Below are 7,913 nucleotides of genomic sequence, written 5' to 3'. Positions count from 1 at the left end.
TTTATCACGTTCAGTGATCTATTAGTAAGAAGAGGAAAGTGATCATCGACTAGTGTAGCCTATGTTTAGTTGAATATGATGTTTTAGATCGTGTTAGTGATCCATTAACATGAAAAAGAGAGTGGTTCTTGAATGCCATTCTCAATTAAAGTTTCATTTTTCCCCCCTGTTTGTTGTTATGATTGTTCATTCAAAATCATTCTTACAAAGTTCAAATATCTCATTTTTAAACAATATATATCATTACTTGGTCTGAGTTCTTCTTTCTTAATCACTTAAGTTTGATGTTTTTAGTTGATCGCATCTAGTGATGCATCAAGCTTACTTGAAAATGATATTTTGGATCGTATTCAGTAATTTATCAATATAAAGACAGAAGTATGATCCTAAACTTCGTGTATTATTAGACGCATTATAAAATATATGATAATTGAATATAATTTAAATAACTATGCATTATTGATTGAAGAATATACATAATTAAAACCAAAAACCAAACACTACAGTCCACCAATGAAATCTTTCCTTCCAGTGTAATGTTTTTGAAGTATTAGATACAGTTTTCAGTGTAATGCTTGCATGTATACCAATACAGAGTTTTCTCTTAACATTTATTCTGTAGATTATAAAGTGATTAACATAAATCACTTTAAAAGCCCACATAATTTATTAAAATTGGAATTGTCACTTTCCTTTCTTTTATAATCTTAACCAAATTCTTTATTTCAAATTAATTCTCAATTTAAATCTAATCATATACATCATTTATCATGTTCACGATTTGTACATGTATAATACTTTTCTTATATATTAAATACAATTTTAGCCTTAACAATTTTATTTGAAAAATAAATTTTTATATATTTCACTATTGTGATATCACTAGAAAACAATAGATACCATCATATTTCTCTCTCACAGTTTTCATCTTGTGTATGTAGATTTAACCTCACCTAAATGATTCCGAACTTTATGTATTTAATTACTAAAATATATAAAATCGGGGCGGACGCAAGTTGAACTTGTTCAAATTCACAAATTACGACCACGTAGAGACACGGGGGAATAAAATAATGACATTCTGAAAAAAGCTTAGACAATAAGCACACGGCATAAGCGCCATACGGAAAGCTGTAATTGAAATGATTACGCATCGAGCTTACCAAATATTCATTTTGTAAGACCGTGACTTTACTTCCACATTATTCTTATAATTTAAAGGCCAAGTTCTGATAAATTGATGTTATATTCAAGGATTGAAATTTCTTAAATCTAAGGTTTTTATGAAATCTTATTTTGTTCAGCTTTATTAAAAGTTTTAATTTTTTTAATGTTTGTTCTATGTTGAGAGTATGGCTGTATTGAATTGAATTTAGCTGTTATATCATTATGAGTCACAATAAATTGTAAATGCTACAACTACAAGATGTAAAGGGATACATTGTTAAAATAGGGACCAGTTAACTTTTGGATTATTTTGTTTTAAAAATAGTCATTTGCAGAATAGTGTGAGAGTTGATTGTGACATTGCGGCTTTTATATTTGAAGATTGATTTTAATTACAACATAATATGTTTTCATTAATTCAACACTCTCATTAATCTAAATATTCTACCATCATCAGTCTGACTCACATTCTCATCAAATCAAACTACCACTAATAGTTTGTCTACATATATCAAGTGAAGTGGGCTGTCTTGTTCTTCATTATGTTGAAAGTTATTATACATAACATGAATATTTTGTTTGCAGAGGGTCAAATGTAGAGATGGCTGTCGTGCATGCAAACGAATACATTGACTTCCGATTTTTCTACCCCATATTAGCAAACGAAACTTAACAAACCCAAACCCATATTAGCAGTATTACCCATATTATTTCCTGTTCCCTTCTGTTCTTTTGTTTCTTTATCATTTGGTTCACCATAAAATCTTTAATGATTTCATCTATTTTGTTATTTTTCAAGTCCGAGAGGGAAAGTTTATCCTATCAACTCTGTTCTTCCACCTACCTATGTTCAAGCACACCGCCAGATTGTTTTGGGTGAAGAATGATTTCTCAAAAAAATATTTATTTCTTGCTAGTTGGGGGTTTCAAATCACAAGTTTTTGTTATGATTCTAGTGGCACCAAATGCTTCACTGAGTGCAACAAAATTGTTGCATAGCCCTGTTACGGCTCACGAGTCTACTTTACCCAAGCTTTGACCATTTTGTTCAAAAATTTTCTAAGGAGACTGCACGCAAATGAAGATAAAAAAATCAAACAAACAAGTTGCAGTTGTATCGAAAAAAAAAAAAACTACCACATACGCCAAACTTCCAATTTAGAATGCGACAACAACTACTTAATTCAAGCTTCCATACATCAAAACAACTCAATTTTGAGTACTCAAAAGACAAAGAGAGAACCTGCTCCAATTGTTTGTCCAGTCACTGATATCCCCATAAAGCATAATCTCCTCCTATTTTATTTTCTCCCCAATTCATAACTGACCTCTGATGCTCATCTTTACTTCCCTGCTCATCTCTCTAACCTATTACGCAAAAATGGTGAAAAACATAACTAAAATTGGCTATGCTACATGTAAAAGATTCTAATTGGCTATGCTGCATGTAAACGACTAAAATTGGCTTCCGATTCTAATTGTCAGTACGCCACACATGTACCGTTGGATTCTGAAGAATCTCTATTTTTGGACAGAAGTGCCTACAACGGCACCTTCGAGGTTCTAAATAGGTATAAAGAGCAAAAGCAGCCTATACCAATCAGTTAAAACAAATTCATTCAGGACCTGATCAAGTCCATCCCCTAGCCTCATCAATCAGAAAAGATAGCAAGCATTGCATAAAGGCTCGCCATCAGACATCTCAGACTCAATTCTTTTTGGCCCTCCCTCCCATCGGGTGCTCGCAGTTATCACCCTATCATCTTCTCTGTGGCTACCCTAGATAGCCAAATTAGGTTTTTCAACCTCACTAAGTATTTAGGCTTTAAGAAAATGGGGTTCTTCCCGAATAGTGCTGCAGATCAGACCATCAAGGCCCAACCAGGGAGCCCTGAGCCCTTTTCCTTTTCATCCCCTTATGCCTCACCTAACTTTTATTTCCTACCCCATCTTAGATTCTGCGTTGCCTCTCCATTGGATCATATTAACCATAAGTCTAGGCCCTCCCCTATTTCTCCCCCTCCCCCATTGACAATACTATCATTATCAACAACCACATAAGGAAGCTTGCTAGCAAGAATGAAAAGAAGTGGGCATATTCACATATTGGAATGGGCCAAAGTGTGCATTACTCAACCTCTGCAAGTCAGTTTAGGACTTCTATGAATATCAAGTAAGTATTTCTCACTATTCAGATAGATTAGTATTTTTGCACTATAGTGATGAATTTGTTAAAAATGATTTCCTTTTTGTTTCTAAATGTTTCTTTAAAGGCTATGCTGCGAAATTTTTTGAATGGACCTCGGATTGTAAGGAGGAGATGTTAGACTTTGAGACCATCCCTACCATCGGAGCTCCTACATTTTGAAATCATCAAAAAATTAAGGGCTTCATTGGGTGAATTGATAGATGTGGATTCTTGATTTCAATTTTGTAACAATATCAAACTACTGATTAGAGGCAAGATCAATAGTCAAGATTCTAACCAAATCAAAGTAATAACTAATAGAGCAATATATAGCCTTAAATTTCACAAATATGAAGGCAAAATTTTTGAAATTATAAGACTAGATAATGATATTAAAATTACATTTAAAAAACTACACCTAAAAATAGATCTTAAAGGCACTTTCCCACTGATGAATATAAGAAAACAAAAGGAGCTTCAAAGGCAGTCCACATAGAAGAAAGCCTCAATTCATTCTCTCCAAGACATTCCATTAAGTTCTGCTCAGAACCAAGAATACGAGAAAGCAAGCACAGAAGAACCCAAAAGAACAACTCCTCAGTTAGTTCCTAAACATAATGCCCCCATGGATCTTAAGGAAGTGAAAATGAAAATTCCAGAGGCAATGCAAGCAAATAAAACAATGAGAGGTCAGGGTAGAGAAAAAGGAAAAAGTAAAGGACCAAGTTTCAACCAATGTAAAGAAGATGTATCAGACAGTGGGGTATAAAAAAGTGCAAGCCCTCCTTCAAAAATGTAGACTCCCTTTGAGAACCAAAAACCCAAAGATTCCAATAGAGCTGATATAAATAGTCAAAGAGATATGGATATCAAGAAGTCACAGAGGTTCATAGTCAACACTAGGAAATCCAAGGAGAATCAAAGGAAACCCAAGATGAATAAGGATAGTAGTGCTTCAATAAAAAAGGAAGAGTCTTAAGAAAAAATGAAGATACAACTATCCAAGAAGTAGCTGGATGATGGTGATAGCAACATAAAAGAAACAGAAAATGCCCTTCTATTTGTTGGGGTAGAATCAACAAAGGGGTTATGCAAGAATATAGAAGAGGTTCAGGGATCCCCTCAGATTCAGACAAGAAAGAATGGGATAGAGACAAGAAACATTAGTAAAAAATCAAATAGTAGTTTCTCCAAATTTTTGCAATCACCACCAACTAAATCTAAAGATAAAGCCCCCTTTGGTAGCATTCAAAAGGAGAAGAGTAGCGAACTGAGTATAACAAATAGGCCACTAATTCAAGACTTTCATGAATTTCTACATAGAGACTCGGTCTGGGAACTAGAGAAGGACAATCTAAATTTAAATAAGGTTGAAAGGGACAATCTAGAATCCTTGATTGAGGAATTAATTGAAGTTTTTAGCTATGAGAACATTGACAAGAGCAGTGATGCTCAAAAGGAGATCTTAATACAAAAAGTCTTAAAATTAGGAGGAGATAATTACACCTATGAAGACCTAAGTAGAAATCTATTAAATATTGAAGGTGGTGACAAAGACGAGGAAACTTCACAACTTATTAGGGATGTTCCAATAAATTTTCAAGGTAAGGAATTTGAAGGGAATGACTTTAGAAAGCTAACTCTGGTAGAGGATAGAACCATAAACATTCACTTGAGTATTATGGAGCAACTATTACAGGAACTGGTAAATGAAGATAAGGTAGGTACATAAAGCAATCAATCTAAAATTGCATTAAGTGCACATAATAATATAGAATAGCTAGGTATTTATATGAATCAAGAGGGAAACAAATCCCCTAAGTGTGGTAAGGTGAAATCCAAAAGAGGTAGAAAATCCTACAAGGAACTCAAAGAGGCAGATGGATAGGCCAGAGAACAACAAAGGATCAGCCAATTATTAAACATAGGGAATGGGAAGATCCTTCCCAAGGAAACATGGAGATCACTACCTGGAATGCTAGGGGCTTAAACAACCCTAGTAAAAAGAGATTATTAAAACAAAACTTAAATTTTTTTGAATCTGAAATCATTCTATTACAGGAAATCAAGTTAAACAAGTTATAAGGATCAAAGTTTGAAAAAAAGTTAGGTAGCCGGAATATTAAACTACAAAAATCTAGAGGGGCTTCAAGAGGCTTAGGCTTCATCTATAACCCCATGAAAGTATCTCTAGATATCTTAAAATCAAATAACAATTGGTTAAGTAGTAGAGTCAAAATCATCAGAACTAATTTTCAATTTGTCCTAATAAATATATGTGGTCCTACCTATAACATAGATAAGAAAATCTTGTGGGATGAAATCACTATATTCATCATAATTATGATAAAGACCTAATCATCTTAGGAGGAGTCTTTAATACCATTTTAAATATCGATGAAAAATTCAAACTTATTCAACAATCTTTCGAAGCCACTAAAGACTTTAAATATTGGTGTAACTCCAAAAATTTGATTGACATCTTGTCTAGTAATGGGAATTACACATGGAACAATAGAAGGAAGCACTCTTCATACATTGCTGAGAAATTCGACAGGTTTTTCCTCAAAGGAGAATTGAGTGAAATTAATGCTAACGTTTCTTCCTCTATTTTTCTAATAGCTATTTCAGATCATTTCTTGGTTAGAATTGAATTTTCTAAACCTTTGAAACTGGTTAAAAATTTATTCAAATGTGAAAAAATGTGGTTTTTAGACCTAAACTTTCTTGAACAAATTAGAGACTGGTGGAAGCAAGGTATCTTCAAAGGATCTAAAATGTACATATTTGTCTCAAAAATGAAAATGCTTAAAGAACTGGTTCTGTTTCCAGTGGCTATAGGAACAACAGTTCTACACTTAGCTTAGAAAATTGAACAACTCCTAATGACTAAAGTAAACTCTACCTTTTGTGTGGGCCCCCACAGAAGAATGAAGGAAAGATAAGCTCAGATAGAAGTGTAAGAACTTAGCAAACCATATATTCATTCAAATATGCAGTGGTACATAAAAAATAGATAACCAACAATTCTATAATCCTTCTATTATTTTCCTCTTCTCACCTTTTCAAATACAGACAAGGTCTTATTTGAAAAGAAGGAATGACAAACTCCTAAATTTATGAGTTACTTTGAAGGATAGTTTGTTACAACATGCAAACATAAAAGCATTAACTATTCCTTGAATTCCCATAAATATAGAGCACAAAGGATGCTAGATTTGTTCCTTTGATTTAAACCATCCTCTAGGAATCCATGTATCTATAACAACTCCATGCATGCTTAACTGACTGCTTCAATGCTTACTTTCTCGCTCAACCGCTTTGTCAGCTCCTGTTTGTCATCCATGAAAATAGGTCCCTTTTGATTTTTGTCGCCAAGTCCATTAAAACCAATGCTTCCTCGATGCGAGTCTTTCATGGTCATCTAGTGGATTCTCGCTCGGCTTGAATTCTTGTGGTCATCAATGATACACACAAAACTTTCGACGACATCTATTCATATTCATTAATTTATAAGAAAAGCATTAACCATTCAAGTAACGGTTCCACAATCTTTTCGGTTGTAGGAAGACCTACCCATGTTAAATATACATGAAGAAAGATTTAAAATAATGAACCCCCTTTTAAAACATAATATCAACTATCATTTTCATGCCATAAGTTCATACTTTATACATCGAAAGGTTCAAAATACTAGGCTTAAAAGATGATAAGTTTTAACAAGATATAGACAAATGTTCATAGAAAGGGGCTAAAAATCATCTATTGTTCTGTGCCATCATTTTCCCCCCAACCACCCCAATGCTGGTCCCTTCAGCATTCACAAGTTCTTGATTTGCATATCTAACCCGAGATCATTAGGAATCTTCTCCCCTAACTCGTGAGCCCTATAGTTGAAGTATCCATGGTCCTATTTCAATCTTTCCCATTTCTATTCCTCATGATTCAGATTATAATCAGAAAATGATTCATATTTTCCAAGCATGGGATGCAGTAGTATAGGTGGTTGAAAGCAAAGAAGGACCCAATAGCTATTCTGATTCTTGTCCAATGTCACATACCTAGGCATCTTGTAGGTGGCTAATTCAAAGTTTTGAGGTGAGTGTAACTCCCTTGTCTTCAGATCTTCAGATAATCGAATCCACCTTTGAATAGAGGCTCGTATGGCTTCAGGAGCAATTGCAGAACAATGCCACTCCCAGTTTAGGAATGCCTGTTCTCGTACGGGATGAATTTTAGCAGCATCACTGGGTTTACTGTTAATGAAGACCCAACCAAAGAATACTCTATGAGCATTCTGTAGCTCGGGACGAATGTATAATGATTCTAACATTTCCTTTTCCCTATATGGGGCAGCCTGACTTTCTTGACTGATTTCATTTTGCATCCAAGACATAATGGCTCTAAACTGCACATCTCCTACATACAATAGTGAATTCCAATCTTTGTTATCTAGCACTACAAGATTATGGATGTATAATTCATAAAGAAGATTTTGGAGGGCCATTGGAACTAATTTAAATGCTGCATAAAACTCTTGGGGTGTGTTCAAGGAAGG

The sequence above is a fragment of the Cupressus sempervirens genome, chromosome 3 (genome assembly GCF_028749045.1).
Source record: "Cupressus sempervirens isolate cs-2001-9-10 chromosome 3, ASM2874904v1, whole genome shotgun sequence".
NCBI lineage: Eukaryota > Viridiplantae > Streptophyta > Pinopsida > Cupressales > Cupressaceae > Cupressus > Cupressus sempervirens.
Note: the sequence above shows the minus strand (reverse complement) of the source record.